Source organism: Lichenostomus cassidix, chromosome 4 (genome assembly GCF_008360975.1).
Source record: "Lichenostomus cassidix isolate B80296 chromosome 4, HeHo_3.0, whole genome shotgun sequence".
Taxonomy (NCBI): Eukaryota; Metazoa; Chordata; class Aves; order Passeriformes; family Meliphagidae; genus Lichenostomus; species Lichenostomus cassidix.
The window spans coordinates 8819379-8835436 of NC_139484.1; the positions used below are offsets into that span (position 1 = coordinate 8819379).

The 16058-nt window shown below is 40.6% G+C and overlaps 1 long non-coding RNA gene across 2 annotated transcripts; it reads right to left on the reverse strand.

The window, feature by feature from the left end:
• Positions 1-1162: 1162 nt before the first annotated feature.
• LOC146437811 (uncharacterized) lies at positions 1163-12701 on the reverse strand. Of its 2 annotated transcripts, XR_014851552.1 has the most exons (6): positions 12592-12701; positions 10874-10987; positions 7847-7929; positions 3977-4119; positions 1797-1961; positions 1163-1256 (listed from the first exon to the last, which is right to left on the reverse strand). It is a non-coding gene; the product is annotated as an uncharacterized LOC146437811 (long non-coding RNA). The 2 variants fall into 2 exon arrangements; XR_014851551.1 differs by lacking the exons at positions 7847-7929; positions 10874-10987; positions 12592-12701 and adding an exon at positions 7517-7760.
• Positions 12702-16058: the final 3357 nt, after the last annotated feature.

Genomic DNA, 16058 nt, shown 5'->3' on the forward strand with positions numbered 1-16058 from the left:
AGTGGATGATTTCAGCCACATGCATTACTTCAATTAAGAGGTTATCAGTAAAGTTCTCTAGAAATAACAGAGTTGTCTGGCTTTATTTAGAATGTTCAGAAAGCACAAATTATCGTTTAGTACAAAAGGAGATGATTGTCGGAGTTTGGGGAAGGCCTTGGAATTTTTCTCCATCACTGTTACTAAGCAACAAATAGTTGGGTGTTTTAGAGCCATCAAGTCTTTTGTAAAAGACAAAAGGTGTGCTTGGGCAGGGCACGGTAAGGGAAGAGCCGGCCCTTGGAAGTCCCTCTCTCGTGGTTCGGCTGCGACCAGAGGAAATCCAACTGTGCCCTGTTTCTCTTCTCTCTTGGCTGGGTGAGCTTTGATTCAACCTTTCTCCCCACTGGGAAGTGCACGTTTCCCCAGGCTGCGTTTTCTCGCAGCTGCTGCTGGGAGAGTCTGGCTGCCTCTGCTTCCTGCCCCCGCCCTCTGCCGCATGAGACCGCGGCGTCTGCTGTGACTGCAGAAATCCTTGCTGCCTCGCTGGCTGGCCGGGGAGAGAGCCGGGTCCTGCCCCTGCTGCCCTGCTTTTTGCCGCTCCGAGCTGCTTCGCTGCCCTCCGCGCTTTCTCAGCTGTCCGCCATTACAGCTGCCTGAGGCTGACCTGACCCTGTGCCACAGCGCCACCTGCAGCCGCTCGGCAGTCATCGCACCTGCCCTGCCCGGCCGGGAGCTCAACAGCGCCCCTGCTGCTTGCAACCGTGATTGCACCACACGGGAAAAGGCTCAGCAGCTCACAAGTCATCTGCTATTGGTTTTCTGGTTCTAGTTGTGGTTGCTATTATTGTTATTGCTTGTTTATAGATACTAGTAAAGAACTGATATTCCTTTTTCCCATACCTATGCCTGAAAGCCCTTGATTTTCAAAATTAAATAATTCGGAGGGAGGGGAAAAATCACATTCTCTGTTCTAAGGGAGGGTTCAACCTCTCTTGGCAGACACCCGTCTTTCAAACCAAGACAATGATGAAAGCTTGGTTTCTTCTAGCATCAGATGTAAAAAAAATATTTTCTAAGGCTTGTTTCTTGCTGTGAGAAATATAAAAAAACCCAATTCATTGCCTAAATCACACTTCTCTAAACTATTCTTGCCTTTATCTTAACAATGTCCAAGACTTTCCCCTCAGAGAGCAATACATTGTCCTCTGGCATTTCAGCTGCTCCCTCACCAAACTGTTTGCAATAGCAAGCCGAGATTCAGGATATTGAAAGTGCTGATAAAAAACAAACCCAGTTGTGTTGCAAGTGACTTCTTGACTTATGTCTGCTAAGCACAATTCAAAGGCTTGAACTTTTAAAGGCATAATTCTCGATATTTATTTTTGTGTAAATATGAGCAGATGAGAACCAATTCCTTATGGCATTCCAATCTGTGAGACTTCCCTTACTTTTTCTCCTCGTTGGCCATTGAGAAACAGAAACATCTGGAGGTGCAAAGCCCCAGGGTTTCGTTAGTGACACAGTGAGTTGTATTCTCTGTATCTCACATACGGCTCTGGTCAAACAAACACACAATACACAAGGCTGTCAGATAAAATACAACTTGTTGCCCAAACCAGTCTGATCAAAAATAAATTACTGCTCCCCAAGCATTGAGAGGCAGGTAAAAATAAGGAAAGGATTATATAGATTTCTAGGGGAAAAACCCCACTTCAAATTATCTTTGTGGATTCCCCCAGATCCTGTAAATAACTAACTATAATTTGATATATTTGTGGAACTAAATACATTCAGCAGAAACACAGAAGACCAACCTGACAAAACAGTGGTGCTGCTTGTGCTCCCTCCAACCCCAGTCACAGGGAAGTAATTCTCTTTTATCATTAACATTGGAGAGCTGTTGGATGCCCTGGATGATACCAATATGTCATAAGACAGTCAGGTACCCCGGAAAATAGCCAGAAGTCCTCTCCACCAGCCTAGATAATGACAAAACAGTCCTTTTAGTTTATTTATTGCACTCATTCAGTTCCTCTTTTTAAACTCTTTAATTTAACCTTACATGAAAAAGATCTCGACTGCAGAGTAAAGAGAACTGTTTCACCATGTCCTTCCCACCATCTCCCAAGCACACTCATAAATCACAGCACTGTGGATTTGCCTGGAAGCTGTGCCATCCCGTTCGTTTTAATTAAGGAGCCTTAAAGTAAGTGGCAAATCAATACTGATCCATGTGGGTCTCACTGCACTAAGTCATCACAGTGTCTCAAGGCATTGCTGATGTGAATATAATAGCCTGGCTTGGCCTGTCCACATTCAGGACAAATGAAGATTAAGAGTGAAAAGAAAATATTCACTGAGCTATTTCCTCCTCTAGAATGTGCATCTGACTGAATACAGAGGAGAATCCCTTCCTTTTCAAAACTGTACAAATATTTCCCAGTCTATTTAGTTTGCATTTAGTTCCTCTGTGTAGCACTGGTATTTTGTACTACCACAAAAAACATCGTGACCTATATTTCCTGAAGTTTAGAAGGAGGACTTGGCTGATGGACACCGGTTAAATCTGACCATGGCTTGCACAATGCACTGCTTGCAATGAGGACTGGAAATTGCTGTGTGATAGTTATGATAAATACCATTACAATAAGATCTTCCTTATCAACTTCAAAATATAACTGTGTACAAACAAATGCATTATTAAGTTGACTGGTACTTGCATATTATTATCTAATTTAAATTGATCTAACTCTGGGAAACTTGCTCTGATTTCCTAGGACTTCAGGCATTTTTCTCTCTTCTCAAAAGGGAAGCAAGGGTTTAATTGTCCCATATCTAGAGGTGATTTTTTTGCTACAGCCGAATTAGCTGATGAGGGCCATGAAGACTATAATCTAATTTAAAGTCTCTCACTTATCACCTGATAGGTGCACAGGCTATTTTTTATCCCCCACCATGCCACCCCAAAGACTGCTGAAGTCTGAAGCTCTCATTTAAAATTAGTGTATACTTTTACACCGAACTATACTATGCCTTGATTGGGTCCTGCAGCTTAAATAACAGTGAAACAGAGCTGAAGACAGAGTGCCAATTTACAAACTAAAGTTTTCTACATCAATAAGTCCCTGACTAGAGGATTATAACATGAAACCCTGACAAACATGTTGTTACAACATAAGCAGTGAAATAAGGCAGTATTTTTATTACCAATCCCAAATCAGTTTTCTCCTAGAAACATTTCATCTCAGCTCTCCTTCCTGCTCAGATTTGTATTACCTTTTCTAGCTAATGCTTAAAAAGAAATATTCAAGTTAGGGATGTACAGAGCTTATTTAGCCTTTTTGCTACCCTTTTTTTCACCAGCAATGAAAATCTGCAGTGCTGTGCTGCTTGCTACAGGTTATAGATGTGAGTTTGCAGCTTGTACAGTCACGCTCTTTGTGTTTACTATGCAAAACAGTTGTAACAGTATGTGGGAATGAAAAACCCTGATTTTTGTGGAACTGAATGAATTGCATAGATTTTACTTCTGAATTGCTCTGGAAACTTGAAATTGTTACATAATTAAGAAAGCCATTCAGATGTCTTTCCAGTCTTTCATTTTCTGGCTTTGATGCATTTGCCACTGGGGTTTTCATGGGATATTCAGCTTTCCATATGGTTTTGTTTACATTTCTAATGCCAGAGATGCAGTTTGCCATTGTGTGCAGCTTAGGTCTCAACTGCTGGTCACGTCTAATGAGGGGACAGCTAGAAAATGAAAAATTTCTAGCACCTCTGTGGTTAGCCCTGCTGAATAATTGCTGCAGTAGCTGAATTTTGCTGTACAGATGTTGGTAATTTGCTATTGAAAACCACCAGTATCAAACTGTCAGAGTCAAGAAATGGCTTTAATTATTTCCTCCCTGGAGCAGTAATAGCCATTACTTGAGCACTGCTAAAGCTGGAATGTGTGTGGGTGATTTCTTAGCACATGGAGTGCAGGCAGCTTTACCTGCACTTGCCAGCCCTTTGCTCCCTCCTTGTGGAAGGAGATTGCTTCCGTCAGGGCCAGATCATCTAGAGACCACCTCCACAAGCTCTCCTTCTTTTCCCCGGCCACCAAAGACTAACGTTGTTTTTCTGCTTCATTGAGTCCTGAAAATAAAAGATAAATCAGACAGAAAGCCCTTGGAACTAAGGATAAGAGTAAAAATATTCTCTGGGAGGGAATATTTAAACAAAAATATCAGAAGTTACAGGAAATGTAATGAGAAATTGCACTGAGAAAAAAGGTGAGGTCAGCAGGGCTACTGCAGGAGTCTCCTCATCACTTTTCATAAAGCACTGCCTGGGCTTCCCTTCTTGCAGCAATGGGCACAAATAAAACCATAGTCAAAACCACACAGCTTAAAAAAATATATTAAAATACGGGAGCAGATCAAAATATTTTTACCATTTTATAGCAATGTCAACATTATTCTCTCCTTCATCAAACAGATCCAAACCCCCCAAAACATCAAAAACTGATATTAATGAGAACATTTCCACAGGAGTCTACAAGGGGCTTTGGCTCATGCTTCAAAAGAGAGTAAAACCCCTCCAAAATAACTCTTGGGCTAGGACTTTTTATTCCTCATTCCCATGCTGTATCCACTTGGGAAGACAATCTAACCTCTGCACCTCCGAAAGTTATCTTGTCTCTGAAGTGGGATAAGGTTCTTCTCCCTACAGAATTTGAGGGCTTTTTGTGCCTCTGACAGAGAAGTGCTGAAACAAAGTTCTCCTGAAGTCTGGGGGAGTTTGTCTCCTAGAAGAGAACAACGAGGGTGTTCCTGCAATATTCGTGTGCTTGGCCAGCAATAAACTGCTGCTCCTTTGAAGTGCTCACTTCAGATATTTGTGCACATGGAGACAGGGTGTGTTTCCCACATGCAGTAACCTTTCTTTCTGCTGACTGCACAGTCCAGTCCAATGGCACAAGTGCAGCATTGGTGCTCTCTGGGTTGCTCCAGAAGGGTGGAAGGCTGGGAGAAGCAAAACATGGCTTATAAGATGTGTAAGGAAAACCAGTCTAATGAAATATGTTGGAAATACTTGCCAGTCTAAAAGCTTTTAAGTCATTAAGAGCTCACCTGTAAGACGTATCAAATGTTTTTAAGAGCTAACAAGGAAGAGGTCAAAGAATGTTTTAAATACACCCAGATTTTCCTTTTTTTTTTTTTTTTTAATCATATTATCGCTCTGTGACAGTCAAGAGCATAAATAATAATCAGTTCTGAAATGCTCCCTGGTGTCTCTGCATGGGCAGGAACTGTTCTGATGGCAACAGGCACTTCTCGTGTGTGGCACATCTTAACCACAAAATTGATACCTATGTACAGACTTTGGTGTCATCGACATCCAGCTCACAGCTGAAACTATTTTGGAGTTTTGTTAAGAATGACAAGATTTGATGAATGAAGATTAATGATTAAAATGCTTCAGCCTTTCTAAGTCCTCACACAATGTGATGGCAAATAAGCCTTCAAAGAGATTTATTTTTGTTCCTAGCAGCTGGATATCTAGAGCCTGCTGTTCCTGAGGGAGTCCCAGAGACCTACTTGATGATGGGAGTGTTTCACAGCTGTAAGAGACTGGGATTGTTGAACAATGACTAGAGCTGTAACATATTTTAGTGACTAGACTCTGAAAGCCCTGAGGTCTCTAATTGCCTGCAGGCAGCCTGCTTAACGCTGCAAACCTAGAGATCCAATCTTGTAAAAGGAGGCACTGAAAGCCTGTCTTGAACATGGAATTCAATTACAAGGAAATGATTCCAGGAAAAAAAAAAAACCAACAACACATCTTTACACCTCATTTTTCTGCTGTCAGAGGGGCAGGTGGGCTGGGGGCTTGTTGACATCAGTAAAATGTATCCTTATTATCACTTACACAGGAAAACTGGTGTGAAAATTAATTGTTTTCCCTACCTACAGACAACATTTATTTACAAGGCAATTACTTAATTAGAAACACTTCCATTTTGAATTTGAATGGAGATTATACTTGTTGGACAATGCCAGAGGAATATTTGGGAAGTCATGATGACACAAGTAAACCTTTTGTAAAGCACTTTTTATACCATGTGCCCATTTAAAAATCACTTTGAAACTCTCATCAAAGATTTAATTACAGGCTCTGTAGTGATCTGTATTACCAGGCCTTGATTATTTTTGCAAAATATGCTACATTAACTCACATATGATGGAAATGCAGATTCAAACAGCTTTAAAGTATTATAATGGAAATTAAATAACCATAAACAAAATTAATAAATAACATTTTCTGGTTCATAGCCCTAGTTTTTAGGGAATTTATTCACCGCCTGATTAGAATGCCAAAAGTGGTCATTTTCTATCATGCAATTGAAATCTAACTACATAAAGTTCCAGTACAGCCTTGAAATTAAAAAAAAAAAAATCTTACAAGTGTCTTACATTTATAGAAGATAAATACATTGATAATTATTTTTAGGGGGCAAAAAAAATTCTCACTAAATCTTGCCTCTTTCTAAAATTTCTCTAAAAATTATTTAACACAGTTTCCTAAATTTCTTGTTTAGTTTGATTTTAATTCTGTAGCAACACATTTTGGGGGTATTGTTTACATTAAATGCATTTGTCCTAAAAAAGCTGTTTTTATTCCTATTTCAGGCAGTGACAAAAGTAGAATTAATCTAGCAAAGAAATAGCTGTAAGTCCCTGTGAAAATTAGTATATTTTAGAACCTCCCACATAACTACCATGTGATAAAACCTGTTGTGTGTGACACTTTGGGTGAGGATGAAGCAGTATTTTGTATAACACATTATTATTCCCCTGTTTTGATATGTTTTAGTGCTATGCATGGTTTTGGTTACTAATTTTCAGTGAGCACCATGTTGTCTTGCCTCAGTCCCATACAGCACTTTGTCACAAAACAATTCAAATTCTACTGTGCTTTCTTTTCTTCTCCAGAAATACAGATTATTTGGCACGTCTGACTTACTGTACAATGAATAATTTGCTTGTACAGTGCCAGTAATTTATCAGCATCCATCACATTTTAATGGCAGAAATATTCAAGAGAGTTGGATTTAAAAAAAAAATGGCAATAATGACAATTTTGGAGCCATTAGCTCTCCTGTGTCACTGTGCCAGAAATCAGACTGCTGGGACCGTGCATGTTCATAGGGGAAGAGCAACTGAGGGAATATAGAGAAACTTCAGCTTCAAAGGTGTGTGAGATCAACAGGTAAGAATTATCTGAGCAAAATAATCAAGAATAAAAAAATTATTCCTATGAAAGAAGAGAGATACTTTAAATGAAACCCATTCATTAAAAATGCCACTGCTCATTTACATGGAATAAGTGGAATACCTCATGGCACTCCGTGGATTTTAAACATATTTTCAATAAACGGATATGCCAGGAGGAAAAATGACTGGTCCCATTTCTCCAGGGACAATGCTGAACCTAGGTTTTTCCCTAAAAATGTCTTAAATTCCTCAGAAAAAAATATAATCACACTTACGTCTTTCCCGCAGCAATTTGGCACAGTTCCTTCCTGTGTATTTCTTGCTAGAATAGTCAGGGAATCTTTTTTCCCATCTAGGAGAGAAGCTGTCATCTTCTCAAAAGACTGACACACAAGGCTGCTCAAAAATGATCCACCCTCCTGTGTAAGGCCTTGACTTCCATGAGAATGAAAACCAAGAAGAATCTCACCCATTTGGGGATGGAGAAATGGGGGAGATTTTTTTTTTTTTTCTCTTACAGGTGACTCATTACTGCAAGCTCCAGCAACTGTTGGCTTTCAGGTGTTTAAGTGGAAATAGATGTAAATAATGATGAATTTAATTACCACCTGAAGCTCTTACATAATCAGGTCTGGAGGGAAGTAGATTTCAATGTGTCCTCAGCTGTGGAACGAGAGACAGGTGCAGGCTAAAAAAAAGAAAAGGCCTGTTCTAATCACTCCTCTTCAATGCAGCTGGTTTAACAAGAGCACAGAGGTTTTTTTGGACCATGCTTGGAAAATGGGAAGTTCCATCTCTTTGTTCTTAATGTACTGTGCAGAAAGGTCACTTGTTCTGGCAGAGGCTAATATGGGACATCTGAGCGTCTCCTTAGCAAGGTAAATTGCTGTAGTTCAGTGGTATAAATAGCCCCAGCAGCACTCACCAGCCACGGATCCACTCAAAAACGCTTCTGATTAATTTCCTGTTACTGGGTTGGTCTTCAAATGCCTCTAGAGAACTTCCTGGCAGTGCACTGAAACCCCATTTGCAGAATGGCATTTCCACAGTTTTGCCTTTGATTCCCAAGCCAACACTTGATGCCTCCTATTGATCACATTCCCTCACCTCCGCCAGTGGCCTCGGCAGGGAGCCGACCCAGGAACCTTCCTGGTGCAATGTGGACCAGCTCCATGCAGATGAGCTGTGGCCTTCATGCCTCCTGTCCACCATCTGCTCATTTCTCCCTCTGTATCTGTCAATCTGTGGAGTCCTCACTGTATGTGGAAGGACTCTGTGCCCTTCTTCCTCTGGCACGTAGGCCTGGAGGACATAGATATGTTGCTCTTTCACTTGAGTGTTCACGTGGGGCTCTTCACTCTTAAAAGATTTCTTGTTCAGCAGCATTTGAATGACCAATAAATAATTATTTAAAAAAACGCTGTTCAACTGGAGCATTTTTTGGTAATTTGGCTTTAAATACAGTTGTAGCACACATGGCATGTAAAGTCACAAGATTCATTTACTAAAAGCAGTTGCAGAAAGTGGTATTTGAGCAGCAGAACCCAAAATTCGCACTGCAAACCTTGGAGTACGGGTGTTCTTTTCTAAGTTTGTAACATCAGGATTATAATCTCCATTTTTCTGACACCCACATGAGTTCTGATGAACTCACTGAAGTTCCTGATGGAGAATTCCTACTGTCCTCAGGACAGGCCAGTGCCAGCAAGCAATCAAGTTCTTGTATCTATTGTACAGCTGAGATTTTACTTCAAGCCAGGGGAAAATGGAAGCAGCTGGAAGGCAGAGGGACAGAAGATTCTTTTAGGGCTTCTCTCCTGAGCCCCAGTGACCACCCCCAGGGAGGCCAGTGGAGATGGGCCAGAGGCAGGACCCTGAGTCAATGGTTTAGGTGTGGTCCTTGCCACCCCTCTGCTTCCCAGCTGTTAGTTCAGCATCAGTGCCCTAGAAAAGCAAGTGGCAGAGACATGGGTAAGAGGGCAAAAAGGAAAAAATAGTATTTTACGGCAGATTTTGGGCTACAAAACGATAGTCTGGAGATGGAAAAGCTTTCATGTCCCAACCTGCCTGTACTCAATCTGTTTGCAACAAGATACTCAGTCCCTGTGTAAAGCAGAGGGAAAAGGGATGGGCTTGTTTTTTTTATTACACACTCATGTAGATTTTGAAGGAGGAAACCAAGCAAGCCAAAATTAAACATAATTTTCTCTATTTCCCCATAGACTCAGTCTGGATGGATGCCAAACCACATTCAGAGGGGTGAGAAAGGCCCAACATCTGCTTCTGGCATAACTGTTTGTATCTTCACTCTAAGAAAATTAGGTTTGAAATAATCTCAAATTGTCTGACACCTGTATCCTATTAGAAGTGACACATGGAAACACCTTCAGTATACTGAATTTAGCACCATGTCAGCAGTTTAAAGTGAACAGGAGAAAAAGAACTGTAAAACTCATTGCTTTCCAGTTTCTGCTGGAACAGATCTTGCATCACTGCACAGGATCCTACTGCAAGCTGGATCCATAAAGGTAATGCGGTTTGAAGCAGTAATTACAATATGGTTTGTGTCCCTGGCTATACTGGAATTAAATTAATCAATGCACCTCAAGGTGACTGGAGGATGTTGAGCTCAGTGCAGGCACACCTGGGGGCTGGGTGCCAGCCAGCATGTAGGACACGGACACACAGCAATTGCAGGGACAGTTTTTCCTGGAATTCAGCTATGAATTCAGGCTCACGTTTGGCAACTTGCAGCTTATGGGACTAGCAAACAGGAATCAATTTTTAACTCTCTTCCCAAGCCTATGTAACCTCCCACTTGCAAATTCCTTGCTTTTAGGAACAGATCTGGCGACCTTTTCCCAGATAACACACTGACAGTAAGATCCAAGTTATTCTGAGAAGGATATTTGTTAAAATTCATAAAACTTTATGACTCCTATAAAATTTATATTACCTAAAAATACACTATCCATTACAAAGACAAATGTCTTCCCATTCATTTTTAAACATGTTCCTTTGAGAACTCTGAATCAAATTGTTTTGAGAGATTGTTTTTCATGTTAGTCTGAGAATAAAGGAAGCTGTTTACTTTTCAAATAGTATTGTTTTTCAGCAAATCTGTATTTTCAAGGAGCAGTATCTAGAGTCAAGAACACAGGACACACTAAATTCTAACATAAATTACAGCATGCTAAAAAAGACAAGTTAAAAATAGAAAAATGGCAATAATGATAAGACAGACCAGTAACATTAACCATTTTCTAGAGAGAAGCATGCATGCAAGACTCTGTAACAAGAAAGAGTGTCAAGTACAGTTCAGGCTTTTTTTAGCCCCAGGACAAGCCAAATGCACTTCCTGAATGGTGTGGCACTAGTGACACTAAACAAAGGATAATATGTAGTATTTTACATGCACCCATATCTGAAAAGTATCAGGGAAAATCTGGAGAACAGTGAAACCTGTTTGAGGTGACCTTTATTCTAAGGGCACTTAATAGAAATGTCAAGCCTACCTAGATTTGTTATTAATAGACTTGAGTCACTTCCAATTATTGGTTGAACATGACATACACTGCTAAGGTCTAAGTCTCCTAAAATGCTTTAAGATCTATTAATGACCATTTTCTTACCTCATACATGCAAACTGCCTCATAAATTCCTCCATGGATGGCCCCAATGCATGGAAACACAACCATCAACACTTTCTGATTTATGTAAATGTTATTCAGTTCAGCTTCATAGGCCTGGAAAAATAAAAGGGTTGTTCACTTTATACTTTCAGTGGAAAATGTTTATTACAATATGATTATGGAGAAAAATGCAAGCAGACCAAAGTATAATAATACATAAATGGACATTTTCGATGTTATTGATCTAAGTTTTTTTCTAATTTGCTTTCTGAAAGGCTCAAATTAAAGCAACCAATCTTATTCACTAACTCAGTAAACTCGTGGTGTTGCTCAAAGCAATAAGAGTTTGAATTCCAATTGAGTTGGAATTTCAAGAACAGTTCCCAGAGTCCATTTGCAGAATAAGCATGTCTGAGTAGAGCTGTGCTCTGCCAGCCAAGCTCACGCTTAGTTTTTGCAGAATACATTCAGCGTGCATTTATCTGGCAGAAGTTACTTAGCCATTTTGAACAACTTGACCACAATGTGTTATCATCAGCAGGTTTTTCTCCACTGAACTTGCAAATGCAACTTTTTTCTGGGAAATTGTGGTTTTGTTGCTTTCAGACGCAATTTGACGGCGGATCACTCATATGCTGACAATATGACCAACTATGACGTTGGTGTTATTTGGATAGCAGTCCCATAACATACTGATTCGATCAAAGAATTACCTTGTCACTAGCTCTTTAAAGTCCAGAAATATGGATGTGTAAGCAGACTTGTTGATCCATGTCATTCCCTCACACCAATAACTTGCAGCTGGATACCAACAACCTAATTTTTACCTTGTTGGACCACAAGACGTTTTGAGAATTCATTATGCACAGGAAATACAGACTTCTGAAAGTATTTTTCGGCTGGCTCTCTGGGCTGCCGGTAGATTTTTATTGCACTCTAACCCAGGGATAGCATCCCCTAACCCATAATGCTGAAGTTATTCTGAATTTGGTTATTGGTTTCTGCTGAAACAGGACTGAACTTCAGCACATATTTTTCCTGACCTAGAATGGCTGATTTTTTACTATGATTATATACAAAATCTTCCTCATTCTCACCACAATGAAGTAATTAAAGCGATGAGAAAGAGAAATCCACTGATTATATAAAACTTATTCCTTCACTTCTGTTCTTTCCATTTTAAAATGACAACTGTTTGGAACAAGGATCCTGCTCCTCAGTAACCTAAAGCAGCCAATGATAACTTGTCATTTTAGTAGGAGCAGCCAAAATATTAGGAACCACATAATGTCATTTGCTCTATTATGGTGTGCTCGGATAGCAACTATAAAGTTGCCATTTTTCACAGATTTTCAGGATTTACTAAGAAAACCCCCACAATTTCACTGTTTTCATTACCATTTTTCCAGTGACTTGCCCAGATTTTGATAAAGGAAAAAATAACACCCCCTTAAGTCTGCCATCTTATTTTTGCAAGAGTGCAAAGGAATACAGACTGGGGGCTCTGTCAGCCCTAATAACACCAGGAGTTTCAAACACAGCAGTGGTTTCACTAAATTGAATTTAGACGCTCTCAAACTCAAGCAGTTACAAACTGCTCCAGAGCCATCCCTGTCTGCAGCAGCCTGTTGGATTTTGCCTGGAGATAAGGGATGGACATTATTACTCCCTTGGCCAAGTGCTGCTGGTACGGTGCTCAAGGTCACTTCCAAGGCCACCTCTGCACGTGCTGGGTGATGAACAGCCACGCTCGGCTGCGCTGATGGGCCCATCCTTCTTGCAGACAGTGACCTATGCTGAGCAGCTGGCTGCAAGGGTGTGTGATCATCCCACTGCTCAGGGAAAAAAAGGGAAAGAAAAAGGAAAAAGCCCACTATTAGAAAATATTTATCAGCAAATGTAGCACAGCTATGCTTGAACTCCATATCTTCTCTTGTTTCCCAAAGGCAGCACATGTAAGGTATTTCCTGCCTTTCATCCTTCTGGCTGGAATGCATCATGAAGTCCAAATTTGCAACCTGCTGTCTGTTTTAGTCATTAGGTATGACTTTCTTTGTCTCTTGATATGAATGGCAGCCAACTGTTCACTGTTGTAATAATGCACAATTTCTTCAGTATTCCCTCTTCTCCTGGACAAATAAACAAAAAACCCACCCTCGGCTAAAAGCTGAAATTCAGTCATCAGCCGAGGCTGCTGGGCCTTACAGTATCTTATTCCCATGTCAGCACATCTCACTCTGCTCTAGTTCCCAAAACGTTAGTCACAGTAGATTCCACCTGTTATTCGGGGGGGCCAAAATTCAAAGGTTAATGAACAACAATTAAAAGTAGCTACTAGACTTCAAATGAGCTTAGCTGAACACATGGAAGATGGAGTTAACTGGCTGCAACTTGGTTCTACAGTCACTCATCTGTCAATAACACCCAAGCATTGTGAGCTACATATTATTTTTTAAAATTATATCCACTCTGCAGTGACATACCACAGGTTATTAAACTATTGTATCATCTTTGCCAGCTGCTGTTTCTTGGAATACTGTTCTCAAAACAGTTACTTGGTATCTCAACCTCTGACCATCTTCAAAATCAACTGAAGACAATTTATAAGGACATTAAAATATATGTAGCCTGTTAAATGCAGGTCTGGTTATGTTTTGATGGCCACAAGTGGTACACAAGCACTGGTTATGCCTTTGTTCCACTGATACATATATATGAATGTGTTCAAAATAAAAGAAACTCCTGAAAGAATCCCTGACTATTTATAACGAGCCTCCTGTAGGAAAGAAAAGAAGAACTAAAGAAAGGTGCACATGACAAACTGATACCTGACTTGAAAACTGGATGAGAGGGATGTCACTCTGACAAAAAGAGACCTGTGGGGCTGCTCTGCCACTCCAATAATGAAAGTTTATTCTAAGAGAAGCAAAATCAGTAGAACTTGATTTCCTGCTTGTTTCTGTCCCCGAGGTCTCCTTCCAGTGGCATAAGCCATCTGCTCTTCATGGGAATGTTAGGATGACCTGCAGTGGTCAGTGTGGAGCTGGAGCCATGGGCTGGCCCAGCAGCTCCTGTCAAACCCACGAAGTAACTGATGGGCTCTGCTGGTATGTCAGTGTGGGCACCAACAGGAATCCTTTCCTTCTATCCAGCTGCCAATGCTCCTAGACATCACAGGCAATGAAGATGATTAAATCCCATCTCAGCTGAAATTGCTGAGCCCTTGCCAAGGTTATGAAGGGGAGACTGCTCAGCAGACTGAGGTCAGACCACTTGTAGGTTATGAGCAGCCCATTCCTCTCATCCAGCCAAATCCTCATAATGAGAAGTAAAACCTTTGACTATGTTTCACAAACAGTTCAGCAGCTACTTTTTAAATTATAAGACAATTTGACTTTTTTTTGTATAATAATTCCACAGCATTCATTGCAAGCAAGTTGGAAAGACCTAAAGGTCAACTCATTGGCTCATCTGCAAAGGCAATCACGTTATTTATCCATGTCCCTCCTCTGAGTGAAAACTCGGGAATAGGCTTTGTTGTTTTCAATGGTGTGGAATTTCAAGACAGAAAACAGACTATCTGCCAGTTTTCTCCTTGTTCAGTTCAAAATGTTGGTCTGAAGGGAGGGAAAACACGGAATTCAGTTCTTCTAAAATGGCAGTTTCACTCTTTCCCTTTTAGGGCAAGTTGCAGCATCCCACACGAGTCACCTCTTTGGAAGAAAAGGATGGAATATTACAAATATTTTTGTCCAGGGGCTTCACCAAGAGGTGGGAGACTTTAATGGAAAGTGTCTGGCCATGCCATGCATCTCCCAGGCTCACTATTTCCAGCCTTTGCCTGACCATACCCATTTACTTTGGATGCTGTGCGCTCTGGTGGAGTAGGGATGTTCAGACAATTTCTACCTTTGTGTTCCCAGATGCACACAACACTGTGCAGTTCAGACCCTCAGCTCTAGATTGCGGGCTGATAGCCTAAATCATTAAGTTGGGAATTGCTTTTCTTACAGCTTGAAATAATTAATTGACTCCCATTATCATTTTTAGTTCTGGATTTTCTCATTAAACAGATCCTAAAAAGATCATTTTGGGGAAGCTTTCATAGTGAGAATTACAGGCATCTTTCAAGCAAGAAGACCCTTGCTAGGAGGCATCTTCCTTTAATTCAGTCCATTTAATAAGTCTGAAAGTAGCCAGCAGAAGAATAAGATCTGCCTGACTGACAGTCAAGGCAGGCTACCTTATTAGCAGAAATTATTTAACTACTTAATGGTTCGTGGAAACTTGTGTTCCCACCAGTCACAGAAGTTAGTTATTCAGCTTTGTTAATAAAACCCCAGGAACCCTCATATCTTTAGACTATGTGACAAATCCTTGTCATAGACAGAGATGTAACTACAAACTTATGTATTTTGACAGAACTTGGAGCCAAAGTAATGCCTATCTTCAATAAATTGCATAACTCATATGAATTACTCAGTGCCCACAGACTACAGCCAGTTTGATAAATGAAAAAGCACTCCTTGTTTTCATCATTGAGAGAAATACAACTGGGCTGAGGGGCTGACTGGCACATGAAAAATCACTGTTAGGAAAAGCACTCCAGGTCTGACGGCACCTCCCATGGGATTCAGTCAACTGCCTGTAACCATGAAATTGGCACTGCTTAAATTCACAGCTTTCCAGAAGGATGAAGCTCGCTCCTGATTCATCTTTGCCACCATCTAAAGAACTAAGAGAGTGGCTGGTGATGAAGGGCACATCAATCATGTTTATTGTGACAACCATGACTGTTACAAAACAGATACTCTTACAGCACATGCTAACCTCCCCCATGCTTTTTCTTTCTTTATTAAAAACTTGTTGAACATTCATTTCAGGTCCCCTGGGATACAGGCCTAGAAAAGTGCTGATAGCAGGAATAAATCCATTTCACATACAAGCAGTAAGAATTGCCCATAACACACTATTTGCAGGTATGGGTCTAGGCGTACTGCTGTCCTCACAGCTGAACTCGTGCAGGTATTTCTTACAGAATGGGTTAGAACAGTCTTCAGGAACAACCAGCTGTGTGGAAAAACAGCTAATAGAAAGATCTACCTTTGATTTAGTTCAATATTTGGTTCGTCTGAATCTTTATCCTTTAGAGTGGAATGGCTGAGCACAGGGAGTAATTAGGAAA